Here is a 15737-nt window from a genome sequence, read left to right as displayed (position 1 = left end):
TCAGCCAGTACTTGTCTCAAAATTTTGAGAACACACAATGTGAAAGTATACAAAACACTGAAACAGTCCATAGCATTAAGTTCAGCTCATCAGGTCTTTCCCCATTTGTAAAGGGTTGTCTAAGATCTCTTCGCAATTATTCAAGAGATTTCTTCCATTAGATTTCATTTCTATCCAGTCCAAATGAAGTGTTTTAACCCAGAATATCAACGCCATTTCATTCCACAGATGCGGCCTGACCTACTGAGTTCTTCCAAGAGAGTTAGCTTTGTTGCTCCAAGTTTCAGAATCTGCAGTCTCTTCTATCTTCATTTCTAATTTGCTGGGCTAGTATGACAATTTTGGTTTGCTGAAATCAGAATACTGTCTTCAAAACACGCCTGATATGACATGAACTCTCCACTTCCCTTATCAGTTGAGCCTGCATACATGAGCCTGATTGTTTTGAAATAATGACCTCATTCTTCCACCAGGAACTGGGGACACTGCCTGGAGTTCTCCCTCCTCCTCATTGAGCAGGGCAAAGATGAAGAGGGAGAACCACAAGCCATATAATTAAGGTTCATTTTATCTCCACTGAATGTATTCTCCATTCTTAGACGGTCAAGGTAAAACCCTGAATTTGGATTGTCAATTCCTGCTGTTTTTGTATCCCTCTTCCCAACCTCATAGCATTAGCTGTAGCTCATTGAGCAATGCTGTTTCTGAATCAGAAAGCTGTGGGTTCAAATGTCACACAAACATCTGGGGTAAAATGGCATACAGAATCGAGGGAGTGCTGGACTATTGGGAGATGCAGTTATCCTATAATAAGATTTTAGAGTGAGTACCTCAGTGGATGTGAGACCTTCAGGTGTTTGAAGAGAAAGGGAGTAGTTCTTTCTGGTATCCTCAACAACCATCATTAAAAGCAAATTAAAATAAAACCTGCAGGTGCTGGGAGTCTGAAGCAGTTCCAATGAAGACCAGAAACATTAACTCGGTTTCTTCTCACAGATGCGTTCTGATCTACTGAACATTTCCAGAACTTTGTCTTTAGATTATAAATTTCATTTGTTAGATGCCATTTCATACATTTTAAAAATAATTACAATCCAGAAATCAGATGAAAGCATACAGAGGTATACGGAGAGAGAGGTGAAAGCTGCAAGGGTGGAATAGTCAGCCTCTGACATTGACTATTTAGTTTCTACCCCTTCCATGACTACCTGGGGTGTAGAACAGGATCATATAAGACCTTGGTACCAGCTGAAACACTTCCCCACAATTTTGAAACTCTTGTAAATTTCTGTGACTTATTGATAGTTTCTTCCTCTCCCACTTGCAAACTGTCCCTTTCCTCACTGATCAATGCGGTATGCCTGCTCTTTCACACCTTTTGCCTCTTGCCCTCATTCCTCTTCCCTCCCTTCCTCATTCCATTCTCTCACCGCAGTCTCCTCCAATCTTATGTCCCACTTCCACAGAGGTGCAGAGAGTCAGACAGCACAAAAACAGATCTTTTTTATGCCATAGACCAATACCATTAATAGACCCCAGGTCGTGAACCCCTGCTCTAGCCTGTCAAGTCCATGCTGACCATCAGGTACCAGCTGCTTGACTCCTGGACTTTAGATTTCTCATGAGGCAAAGGTCTGCCTGACCTTTCAAATATACGGGGTGTTATGATGAAAAAAAGATCCAGGGAGCTCACCCCTCCATAACTCTTGAAACAATTTTGTCTACTCAACTTGACAACCTGCAGGTCCCTTCCTTTAGTTTGGCAAACTGGTGCAACTAGTAGAGTTGCTGCCTCACAGCTGCAATGGCCCAGGCTCAATCCTGATCTCCTGTGCTGTTTGTGCTGAGTTGGCACAATCTCCGTGTCATCATATGACCTTCCCATTTCTGTTTACATCCTAATTTGCATGTTAATTGGTTACTGTAAATTGTCCCTAATGCGTAGTGAGGCAACTAATCAGATAACTTTGTGAGGGTCTGACATCTTCTCAGATAGAGGTCAAATTTTCCATTGTACCCTACTTTAAAGCACAGTAGCGCTGCTCAGAATTGATCCCTCAACTAACATCACTGACAGTCATGAGCTGTACAGTTATTTCAATAATTTTTTTAAGGCACAACAATGACAACGTACACAAGGTGTTCTACTGGCCGCTAAGAGTGCAGAAACCTTGGAAACGCTTAATGTATGAGGAACATTTGATGCTTGTGGGCTTATACATGATGGAGTTCAGAAGGAGAAGGTGGGATCACATTAAAACTAACAAGAACCTAACAGGCCTGAATAGAGTGGATGTGGAGAGGGTACTTCCATTAGAATGAGAGTCTAGGATCAGTGGCTACAGCCTCACAATAAAGTGGCACTCCTTTAAAACTGAGATGATGAGGAACTTACTTACCGGGGGTGTTGAATTTGTGGAATTCATTGCCACAGAGGGCCTTGGAAGCAAAATCATTGGGCATATTTAAGGCAAAGGTTGATAAGTTCTAGGCAGAAGAGTTAAAGGTTATGGGGTGAAGGTGGGAAAAATGGGTTGGAGAGATAATTCACACATGATTGAATGGCAGAGCAGACTTAATGGGCCAAATGGCCTACCTGTGCTCCTGTCTCTCTCATCTTGTGTACATTCTGAAGTCTCTGTCCCCGTTCTGTCCCTACGTGCCCCCTTCCACAAGTCCTACAATTAAATTGGTTTTACTTTCCAGTTACATCATTGCAAGGTGTCGTTGACACTGACTAAATTAAGAGGAGTGGAAGATTCCCTTTGGAAGTTGGTTTGTATTTTGTACAGTGAAAGTCTCAGTGCTTGTTAGCCATCATCCTTTTGTGCTTAGACACGGGAACCATTGTACCCACCAGTACATGACAGGACCAGTACTGAGTGAATTTGTATGACCTCTAGTCCAGCGGTCAACTGTTCACTGGTGCTTATCTGTAACTAATCAGTAACACTCTAAATGAAAAGGTTGTGACTGCAAGCCCCACTCCAGCTACATTGGCACTAGGATTTCAGCGGACTGCTTGTAGCAGTGCAGAGGCAAAGTTGAAGTGTACGAGATCTCTTTTCCATTGGAGACTGAGACCTCACATCCATATGATACCTTGTTGAAGACCACAGCGGAGTCTTTCCCTGGTGTCCTGGCTGAACATTCAAACACCATCGATAGTACAGTGTAGTTTCTAGAATTTTGCTCAGCTTAATATGGCCGCTAGATTCCTTCAGGTGCACTGCAGGGAATGCTTCATTGGCCTTGGAGCATCCTGACAGGTGTAATATGGAGGCAAGTTTCGCCAAACTTTGTGTCTGACATCAGGGTAGACTGTACATGGATTATCTGTCTCCCGCCTGCTGCTTTGAAAGCATAAGATGCAAATACAGGGGAGTGTTGAGGGACACTGATAAATGAGTCATGTCCACCATTGTAGAACTGCAGCCTTACGTGCCAATTCAACAGATTAATCACTCCTCTCACTTATCCTCAGGAGAAAACCCCACATTTCCTGTACCCAGTGATGTTGGTCCTCTTGAGACAAAGGTCAACAGACGAGTCCACTTTATCTACAACGATTTATCTGGAGAAATACATTACAGCATCAGAAAATATGACTGTAAGTCTGACATTGCTGCCGTGCCTGGACTGAATGTGTGAGTACAGTCTTGACTGCTCTGCTTGCAGTATTTACTGCTTATTAACTAATGAGTCCACAAATAACTCGTGAGAAAAAAAAGTTGCAAGCTTAGATGCGAAAATAATTAATGGCACCACAATTTCACCAAAAGCGAATTAATTTTATTCTGCTCTGATGAAGATACTGCAGTACATCACCGTTTGCAGCAGCTTTTTCTGGAGACTGAGTATTACACCAGGTTTAGATACTGAAGGCCCAGGCTAGGAGCGTTGAGGCTCAATCCGAACCTGATACATACATTGTTCTGTTAAACACCACAGGACAGCAGACAGCAGCTGGAGTCCTGGTTTGTCCCAACCTTTCCGGTGCTCCCATACTACTCTATGATTAGGGTTTGAGCACAAATTCCTGATTGCAACTACAATCCAATAACAAAGCAGTATTCCACTGGAAGTAGGTCTTCAGTAATTACGACAACAAAACACAAAGAGAATGTGACTCCATTACTCCTTCTGGGTTATGTGTGACTCTAGGCCTATCAATTTCTGAAACATTCCAGCAAAATGCTCACTTAAGGTCAGTAAGTACTGGATGAGAGAGAATTAATAAAAAAAAATGCAGGAAATGTAGCAGCAATTTGTGCACAGCAGGATTCCACAAACAATATCCAGGTAAATTGCATCTTAGTCCATATGATATAGGAGCAGAATTAGGCTATTTAGCCCAATGAGTCTGCTCCAGCAATGGCTGATCTTTTTTCACCCTCCTCAGCCCCACTCCCCAGCCTTCTCCCTGTAATCTTTGAAGCCATGTTAAGTCAAGAACCTATCAGTCTCTGCCTTAAATACACTCAATGATCTGGCCTCCACGGCTGCCTGTTAAAAGAAATTGCAAAAATTCACCACCCTCTGGCTAAAGAAATTTCTCTGCATCTCTGTTTTAAATGGACACCCCTCTAGCCTGAGGTTGTGCCCTCTGTTAGCTGAGGGATAGAACACAGAGAGGATATTGGAGTTAACATTCAAGCCTGTGTTATGCTGTCTTTCACATCTACCTGAGCAGTCACCTGCTCCCGCATTATAACATCTAATCCAAAAGTCAACATCTCTGGCTGTGCAGCGTTCCCATCAGTTTTCATTTATGCGAACATCGGAGGCCAGGTTGCTCTAGAACCTCCTCACTCAAAGATGAGAAACCACAGTGACAGTCCCAAGAAGAATGATGTTTATGTTGACTCTTGCACAACCTCAGCAAATCCCAGACTTTGCTGTTTACAATTCAAGAGATATTTTCATACTGTAGGCAGGGACAAGCAATTCCACAGCTGCATGAAAAGAAATCCATTAGTGTTGGCTGAGGAATGAATGTTGGACAATGGGTAACTCCTCACTAAAGGGAGATGTACCTGTCCTGGAGAAGAGGAATAATTGGAGCGAAATTGATGGCATAAATCTACAAAAAGATAGTTTACATATCCAAATATGTAGCAAAGACTACAGCCATCGCATGCTCCCGTGTCCAAGCAGGGTGATTGCCTGTGACACATCACCATTATTTCTAACTGCAAGAATAAAAAAATACATTTGTTCTAGAATGTGAAGTGTTGCCCTGACAACAGTCTCCCAGTAATTCATTATCATTCTGAAAAACATCACCTTCAGAATCAGGGGGATGACAATGAAAAGTCCAGAGCTAGGTGCATATCTGAAAACATTAAAATTCACAAGGTTGTGGCAAGTAATTGATGGATTAACAAACTAATCTTAAAACTTTTCAATCTGGTTTGGCATTAGTCAACCACCTGTAGGATCCAATGCTAATGAAAGCTTGGGACCTGGGGGGATTCCACCTTCTGGCAGCTATGTGTTTAAGCTTGATGCTTAAAGTATCATACATGGTAATTGGCAAATTTTCATAAACTGGTCACAATACAATGTGGAAACGTCTACATTTATGCAGAAGAAAAGGATTCTCTTCAAAGACAGTACTATTCTGCAGTACCTGGCCCAGAAGTATATGATGTTGGGAATGATTGGTCAAATAATGCCCATTCCCCAAAACACTTGGATGCAGATACAAAGTAAAATTCAAAACCATAACATGAAATGGTTTATAATTTCTCAAAAGGCCAGAATAAGATCACATCAAAATAAAATGGACAACAATATTAGCAAACTTTGATGCAGACTGCAATGGGGATATATTTATAAAGATATTGACAGAGGCTGGGAAAATAAAAAAAGAATGAACTATAAATGAATGAAAAGAGAGAAAGACTGAGGGCGAGGAAGAGGATTATATTAAGAATGAGAGAAAGAGATTATATTAAGGATTGGGGAAGTGGATTATATTTAAGAATGAAGGTAAGAGAAAAGAATTATTAAGAATAAAGGCAAGGGAAGGAGATTATATTAAGTATAAGTGTAAAGGAAGGGGGTTATATTAAGAATGAGGTTGAGGGAAGGATGAAGGGGAGGGCTAGGGTTGTGTCAGATAGATACAAGTAGGGGAGAGTTTGGCTATGGTAAACTTAAAGAGATTGGCAAAGAGGTCATAAAATAATCACAAAGACAAAGAGAAATTAGACATTTAAGTTACCAAAGATAAAACAGTTAACTATTCAATGGAAATGAAAATAATAAAAGGAAATTTATGGATATGAGATTATTAATAAAAATAATATAATTGCCAGTAAATGAGAATCAAAAACACGTGGAAACTCAAAAACCAATGAAATGTCAATATGCTTCAAAGGGTAATGCCTTTTAACTAACTCCATTTTCTTTTGAGAAAATGTTCCTTTATTAGAAAATTACAAGATCAGATCTTAATGAGAAACTAAATGGAATAGTGGAGCAAAGGAATCTGAGAGTGAACTCTTTGACAACAGATACCAATGCAGCCATAAAGTCAGAGCAGAAGCAAACACAAGTGTTGATTTCTAGATCGATGCTTTACAAGGTGTAGATGCTACGATACAAACTAGCTTCAAACCATGGCCACTCTTAGTACATTGTCTACAGTAATATGTTGTGAAACAATATATATGGGCACTAAAAAAGGTTATAAGTGTGCTGAATAAAAAAGATTCAAGATTCAAGATTCAAGATTTAAGATTGTTTAATGTCATTTCCTGTACACAAGTGTAAAGGAGAACGAAATAATTGTTGCTCCAGTCCGATGCAGCACAAAAAAAACACAAAAGGTAAAGAACACAACAATAATAAAAATACAATAAATATAAATACATAAGATAGCTTACTGTATATACATTGATTGATTGTATGTTCACAAAGTGATGCTTGGCATAGGAATGTCTGTACATTAGATGACAGACAGGAATTAATAAAGTAGCGATGGTTGGGGGCATGGAGGAGTGGGTTCGTGGGTGGAGGTGTTGATCAGTCTTACTGCTTGGGGAAAGTAATTGTGTTTGAGTCTGGTGGTTTTGGAGTGGAAGCTGCGTAGCCTCCTGCCTGATGGACGTAGGGCAAACAGTTCATGAGCAGGGTGGGTGGTATCCTTCATGATCTTACTGGCCTTTTTCTACGATGATCTTCTTTATGGAAAGGATGTACAGGCGAGTTTTTTTATGTGTTCTCAGTCAATTCACAGCCTTATTGTCAATCAAGAAAGGGAAAAGCTCCAATTGTCCTATTGAAGCATTATTGTTTACTGGCATCTATACTAACCTGTAAAAATGTCACCGGCTTAATTTAAAAAGAAACAACTTATATTAGATAACTTCATCTTTTCAGGAAATTCCATTCGACAAACTTCTTCACAAAAGTGGTTTCTAAGAGCATCCAGTCTCAGATACAACAGTTTCAGAAGCTGAGTAATATGGTGAGCACAAGTCACAAAGCCAAATTTTAGGGAATGATATATGATTTTAAGGAGGAACTCTTCCCACACAAATCTTCTGTGACACATTAGTAGGAGTTTATTATTCTATTGAATTAATTAGGAGAAAAGCTTATTTTTAAACAGACAGCAGTTGAATTACATAATTTATATATATATATATACAAACCACTTCAAGCTAAAAATAGAGAAATCATTGACAGAATAATATTCAAGGTTGTTAATAGCTCTAATTCAATCATTTTAGCACCTCACTATGGTGTCAAATCTTCTTTTCACATTTCAACTCTGCCTATTGAAAAGGACAATAAATATTTCATTATAGTATTCACTGTAATTTTCTCATGTGCTGGAATGTTTTGTTTTTTTTATTTCCAGAGTGGTGGTGATCTTGCAGCACCTGTTTGTTTTTTAAACAGTAATTTTCTTTCTGTGAACCATAGCCTTTTATGGTTTAAAGAGTTCTCCCCTCTCTTTTCTTTTCTCATTGCTCCTCTTGCCTTGTTTAATTAACTGAAACTGTCTACGGGAAGAACAGCAATCAGTTGTAGATTCTAGATCACAGCAACTGCTTCCTCATTCTTCCTCCTGGCTCTAAGAGTGCCTATGAATACTTACCTCTTTGGGTGTCCATCATTCTTAAAACCTTCAATACGTTCTATTTCCCTGCTGTTGATGTTTTGACAAGATGACAAATTGTCTGCCTTGCTGTACTCGCTCCTGTGATTTTCCATCCATCTCTCCCCAACCCCTCCAACCACTCTTCCATGACCCTTCCTACCCACAATGACATCATCTCCCACTCATCCTCTTGCCCTTCAGACCATTGCTCCTATTGGCTCACTCCCAAACCACGCTGCATCATGTGCTGTGGACGGCAGTGGGGTTCCCCACCCCCCAGCTCAGGTGAGGAGGGTGGGTAGGTGCGATGTTGCTGAGAGTGCACGAAAGGGAAATCGCCCGGCCCAACTCATCACCTGAAACGGTGCGGCTACAATTTGAATTTTTTTCAGCGTGGCGTCTATTGACTGTAACATTTGTGCTCGCTAGCATTCCCAAAGTAAATAAAGGCCGTTGTTTAGAACTGTGATATCCAACACCAGGGAACGATACAAATATTTCCTCTTTAATTTTAACAAACTAAGCTGCAACTTAAAACATTAAGAGCTCCATTTAAACTTCAAAACTGAAAATAAATGTAGCTCTGAGACAATATTTTACATTAGACTCAAATTAAGAGTGACGTTTCGTTTAATATACCAGCAGAGCCATCCAGTTCCATTGACCCCAATATACATACATTCTATACATAGAGAGGGAGAGTGAGTTTGGTGTATGTTCCCCTGATTAACCTAATCATCGACTTGGACATTTTACGAAACATGTTTTAATTTTGGCGGAGATGATACTTTTCGTACAATAACCTCAATATAATCGGTGCCTAAAGTTATTGATCAGGAGTTAACGACAGCATTATGTGTAACTTCAACACATTTAATTTAGGCAGCTTTTGTAAGAGGGGCTACAACAATTCTTAATTATTTTAAAAGTTAATCTCAGCTGCACCTTCATGCCGATTCATGCTAATAGAGGGGTCGCAATATCTGCTGCGGTTTGTACTTGAAGTGAATGTAACAGCTAAAATGGTCATTAGCTCATTAACGGCGAGGGGGCAAATCCGATACAGTAAAAAGGTAGGTAATTATGTTAAAAATTTGTTTCAAATAGCTGGATCAGTGGGTACCAAACATTCGCTTAGTCTCTGCAATATTCTTGCGTTTCACCTCCCGTTATTTAACAGCGAACCTAGCTTTCTGCAGTCTAACTTTTGCTTCCCCCCCCCCCAGCTGGGAAATATCGGGCACTTAAGAATAATTTTAACCATCTCCTTCTGCTTTAAAAGGCTAGACACTGGGGGAAATGCGGGTTGACTTCTTTTTAATTAGAAGTGCGCAGGGCTCAAAGCCACCTTCACTGCAAACACGCGCCTTGCGGAGATTGAAAGACCAATTCCACTCCGATCGTTCGCCCACAAAGTTACTGGATAATTTAGAAGATTAGGAGATGGCTTGTTTATCTTGGTTAATTTTTTTTTGGCTCACCTGCTTCGCCGACTCTCTCCCTCCGCCTCTTCAGACGGAGAGCGGTTGTGGTGGCGAAATGGCCCGAATATTCCTTCTTTTCCAGTGAGCTGGGAGCATTTTAGGGACTGGGGTCGCTCTCAGGGAAGAGTCAGCTGTAAATCCCGCATCAAAAGTTTGGGACTGCTCGGACCTGCTCATGGTAAAACGTCGGACCGCTCCCTGGGGTTGGCTACAGAGGAGACACGGGGTGAATCCATGGCAAAACTGCCCGTTCAGCGTGCGGCCGTCTTTCGGGAGATGCCACAGTTCCCGAGTGTGTGTCGCATGGCTGCACTTGTCAATTTCACTTGGGGTTTCACTTGGCGCTGCTGCTGGAGCGCAGCGCTACCCTTCCCTCTCCCTCTCCCTCTCGGCTGTACAAGCGCCCAGAGTCTGGCCAAGCCACACTGCGAGGTTTTTATCCGTGCCCAACGCTACCTGATCCGGCAGGAACCCATCGGATCCGGCGCACAGCACTGCGCATGTACACACACACTCCGACTCCGGCCAGGGTAGCGAAGCTAACGCCGAGTAAATTCCCGAACCGCTTATTAGGATCCGCAGCCCGTCATCTCTAGCGGCACCGGAGCTGCGGGCTCCTGTTCGTCTGCACAGGATCCACGGCAGCGAAGAGGGACTCACCAATACTTCACACACGCATCGGCTCAACACACCCTGCGCACACTCAACACACACCCCAAACACACCCTGCGCACACTCAACACACACCCCAAACACAACCTGCGCACACTCAACACACACCCCAAACACAACCTGCGCACACTCAACACACACCCCAAACACACCCTGCGCACACTCAACACACACCCCAAACACAACCTGCGCGCACACAACACACACCCCAAACACACCCTGCGCACACTCAACACACACCCCAAACACACCCTGCGCACACTCAACACACACCCCAAACACACCCTGCGCACACTCAACACACACCCTGCGCACACTCAACACACACCCCAAACACAACCTGCGCACACTCAACACACACCCCAAACACAACCTGCGCACACTCAACACACACCCCAAACACACCCTGCGCACACTCAACACACACCCCAAACACAACCTGCGCGCACACAACACACACCCCAAACACACCCTGCGCACACTCAACACACACCCCAAACACACCCTGCGCACACTCAACACACACCCCAAACACACCCTGCGCACACTCAACACACACCCTGCGCACACTCAACACACACCCCAAACACACCCTGCGCACACTCAACACGCACCCCAAGCACAACCTGCGCACTCAACACACACCCCAAACACAACCCGCGCACACTCAACACACACCCCAAACACAACCTGCGCACACTCAACACACACCCCAAACACAACCTGCGCACACTCAACACACACCCCAAACACAACCTGCGCACACTCAACACACACCCTGCGCACACTCAACACACACCCCAAACACAACCTGCGCGCACACAACACACACCCCAAACACACCCTGCGCACACTCAACACACACCCCAAACACACCCTGCGCACACTCAACACACACCCTGCGCACACTCAACACACACCCCAAACACAACCTGCGCACACTCAACACACACCCCAAACACAACCTGCGCACACTCAACACACACCCCAAACACACCCTGCGCACACTCAACACACACCCCAAACACACCCTACGCACACTCAACACACACCCCAAACACAACCTGCGCACACTCAACACACACCCTAAACACAACCTGCGCACACTCATTGGCACAATACATGCTGCTTAAAGCCATTAAATCTAGATACCCTGGCCACACTCCATTCACACTGTACATCCTGCTCGCACTCATTAATTCAACACACTTTACTCACCCTCAACAAATGTACACTCATCAAACCAATACACCTCCCATCATGCTCATCAACTTGGTCGCTACTCGGGGCAGCGCACCCTGCACCACTCAGCATCTTGAACACACATAGGAACCCATTGCATATCACTAACATTCAGATGAACACAATCATTTACACTGATCAACTCAAAGCAACCCACACGCTGACAAGATGCTGCAGGAATTTAGCAAGTCAAGCAGCATCTATGGTATCCTTACCTGCTGTTCCTCCAACATTTTGTGTGTGTGTTTCAAAAATGCCAGCAGCTGCAGTCTCCCTTGTGGCTCCCTACCCTTATTAACTCAACACACCTCATTCACACTCATCAACCCAAAACACACTCATATTAATTGCACTGTCTCAACTCAGTGCGCACTCCTCTTGCACTCAATCAACTGAACACCCGTCTGTGCACACTCTCCTGGCAATCAACTCAGCTTACACCCAGACATACACTTATTGAATCAACATTCATGCATACCCCCATTCACATTCAACAAATCAACATAGTCATCTACAGTCTGTGACCACTTTATTACATATCTCCTGTACCTAATAAAGTGGCCACTGACTATATTATTGTCATCTTCTGCTGCTGCAATGCATCCACTTCAAGATTCGGTGTGTTGAGTGTTCAGAGATGCTCTTTTACACACTGGTCTTGTAACGCATAGTTATCTGTGTTACTGTCACCTTCCTCTCAGCTGAATCAGTCTGCCCTCTCTAGTTTTTGCCCATTGAACTGCTGATCACTGGATGTTTTTTTTTGTTCTTTTGCTCTATTCTGTAAACTCCAGAGACTGCTGTGCATGAAAATCACAGGAGATCAGCAGTTTCTGAGATACTCAAACCACCCCATCTGGCACCAACAATCAAAGTCACTTAGATCACAGTTGTTCCCCACTTCAATGTTTGGTCTGAACCTCTTGATTATGTCTGTGTACTTTTGTGCATTGACTTCCTGCCACGTGATTGCCTGATTAGATATTTGCATTAGTGAGCAGGTGTGCCTAATAAAGTGGCCACTGCGTCAACACAATTCACACAAGTCAACACTCATGTACTTCACCCAAGCTACACTCAACTTATTTTCGTCCCTTGTTAATATAATTAGACACACTCGTGTATGTGCCCATCCATATTTGCAGTCCATAGACTCAAACTTTGAACACCATATATACTTACGCCATCAACACACATTTTCAGCTGCACAGATACAGCACCCACAAACCCTAGAAGCCACCCAAAATGCCTCAGAACGAACCAATACTCAATCCATAAAATTATGTAGCACATACCTATACATCTTAGAACATACATGGATAATCTAACATACTTATACATACCTACACACCTTCCATGTACCAGTACACAACTTTACCCACTACAGGTATAAAAGCACAACATGTCAATCCTCAGTCACCCAAAATCCATACAGCATGTTGTAACATGAACAATGTCACTGGAGAGACACTGAAGCTAGTGGATACAGAAGTGTTTTGTTCAACAAAAATGAACAGTAGGCACTATACTGAGACACTCTTGGAGGAGCAGGCCTGTTCAACCCAATATTACATGACATTTTAAATGCTAAAGGCCAAAGGTATCAACAGAATAACTCTATAGTTACAGTGTATCTACAATGCTTCCTTTGAATTACATATAATTTTTACAATCCTCCTTCTTCGCACCCACACTTCTGACACCCAAAATGAATGCTAATCAGCATTGTCTGGTTCTCAATCAAGTAGTATCCACTGTTCCAAGAAAACTATTGTTCAGGGTTGCATTTTAATCTTAATCTACAATCCATGTTCATGTCTGAAGAATGGCCTCTGTTGAACTTAATATTTGTTATATACCCTGACTCCAGAATGTGCCCCAACATAGGTCTGGAACACATGCAGTACACATACACTGATACAGACTCCAAACACATCACACTCCACAGAGACCATTAATCATATCCCACAGAAGCTTTATACACACCCTTCACAAATTAATAACACCCCAGATTCATACAAAACCACAAGGTGTAACATTCATGTACATGAAATTGGTTGTAAATGTCCCAATCCCACATACATTCTGTTGCCATCTCATTACTGTACCCCCCAAGTGTAAGTATTGACTATGTGAACATAACTCAACACCAAAGACAATGACCCAAGAAAGAGGCCAGGGTGCTACTATATATCCATTTCTGTAGTTTGTAATTATTTTCCCAGACTGTGTGAGAAATCTCCAAATGGAGAAGTTTAACCGTTTTCAGTGTGACCTATGCTGATATCAATGAAAATCTAGAGTAGGATCTCAGGGCAGATGTTAAAAAAAAAAGCACTTGACAAATTGCAAAATGACTGCAAAAATCTGATGTTTCTTTGCCAAAAACATGGTGATAATTGAACCTTTAAGCAGAGTACCTGTGAGGTGGGGATGGAACTATCAGAACGGTAGTGTTTCCTCGGGACTGTGAGAAGAATGGCAGATAGTAAATACAGTACCTGACTGCTGGAGTATGATTCACTTACTACCAGAAATGATCAATCAGATAGGCAAAGAAGACCACCCTGATCCCTTCCCTTAAGAAATTACCGGGTTTGCAGTACTTACACTGGGATTACGTGATTGGAAGATACCACCCCTTTCTATGTCAGTCCATGGTCTCTTCTACTGCCACGATGAGGCCACACTCAGGATGGAGGAGCAACACCTTATATTCCGTATGGGTAGCCTCCAACCTGATGGCATGAATATTGATTTCTCTAACTTCTGGTAATTGCTCCCTCCCACCGCCCCCCCCATTCACTTTTCCCCATTCTTTGTTGAACTCTCTCATCTTATCTCCTTACCTGCCCAGCACTTTCCTCTGGCGCTCCTTCCCCTTCCCTTTCTTCCATGGTCTTCTGTCCTCTCCAAGCAGATTCCCCTTCCTTTAGATCTTTATCTCTTTCACCAATAAACTTCCTAGCTCCTTACTTCACCACGCCCCCCCCACCTCTCCAGGTTTTTCCTATCACCTGCTACCTTGTACTTCTTTATCCACTTCCCCACCTTCTTGCTCTGACTTCTCCCCTTCCTGTCCAGTCCTGTTGAAGAATCTCGGCCTGAAACGTCGACTGTTTACTCTTTTCCATAGATGCTGCTTGGCCTGATGAGTTTCTCCAGCATTTTCTGTGCGTTGCTTAAAATCACCCAGAAGTCAATTCTAATAACGGGTCTTTGACCTGAAACATTAATTTTTGCTTTCTTTATGATATTGTCTAACCTGCTACGTGTTTACAGCATGTTCTGTTTTTATTTCAAATATTTATCATCTACAGTTCACATGGATTTCCATCTACCAGTCTCTTGACCAAAGTGGCTTCTTACTTTTTGAACTGGCAGTGGTTAAAGCAGCCAGAGAAGGTGGCAATACTTTGGAAACTACTCGTTGGTATCACACAACTCACCTCAAGCATGCTGTTTTATGATGTGTCCCATTAATCAGGGAATACCCACCCTCCCCATCCTCCCCTATCAAACTACAGTACAATATGAACCTCTACCATACGTAATTTACTCAGAATAAAAAAAAAGATTGATGATATTCAGCAGCACTTCCTCTTGTCACAACTAGTTCTTACTGATTTCATAATGACAATTTGTGTTTAGGTGGCACCTTTAAAGTCAAAGAATTTTCCAAAGCATTTCATAGAAGTAGGATCAAAAAGCACGTGACACTGAGCCACGTGCAAATATATTAGGTGAGCAGGAGCTTAATCGGGTTGGTAGTTTTTAAAGAACACCTCAAAAAGTGAGGGAGGGATAGAGAGTTTCTCCCGGGATTAATAAAGTATGACTATGACTATGACTATAGAGATTTAGAGAGGGAATTCCAGGATATGGTTAACATATGGAAAACCTACAGCACAATACAGGCCCATCGGCCCACAAAGTTGTGCTGAACATGTCCCAACCTTAGAAATTACTAGGCTTACCTCTATTTTTTCTAAGCTCTATGTACTTATCCAAAAGTCTCTTAAAAGACCCTATTGTATCCGCCTCCACCACTGTTGCCGGCAGCCCATTCCACGCGCTCACCACTCTCTGCATAAAAAACATACCCCTGACATCTCCTCTGTACCTACTCCCCAGCACCTTAAACCTGTGTCCTCTTGTGACAACCATTTCTGCCCTGGGAAAAAGCCTCTGACTATCCACACGATCAAGGTCTCCCATCATCT

General features: G+C 42.6%; 1 protein-coding gene across 2 annotated transcripts in view; it reads right to left on the bottom strand.

Annotated features, from left to right (window-relative positions):
• LOC134351861 (ATP-sensitive inward rectifier potassium channel 12) overlaps nt 1-10277 on the bottom strand; it is an 83817-nt gene extending 73540 nt beyond the window's left edge. Inside the window, exon 1 of one of the 2 annotated variants that reach the window (XR_010019280.1) lies at nt 9598-10277. The gene's annotated coding sequence lies outside the window, so the exon portion shown is untranslated. The remainder of the gene's footprint in view (nt 1-9597) is intronic. The other variant, XM_063058691.1, reaches the window with a different exon arrangement.
• Nucleotides 10278-15737: the final 5460 nt, after the last annotated feature.

Source organism: Mobula hypostoma, chromosome 9 (assembly GCF_963921235.1).
Source record: "Mobula hypostoma chromosome 9, sMobHyp1.1, whole genome shotgun sequence".
Classification (NCBI taxonomy): Eukaryota; Metazoa; Chordata; class Chondrichthyes; order Myliobatiformes; family Myliobatidae; genus Mobula; species Mobula hypostoma.
This window is presented reverse-complemented; position numbering and strand designations above follow the sequence as displayed.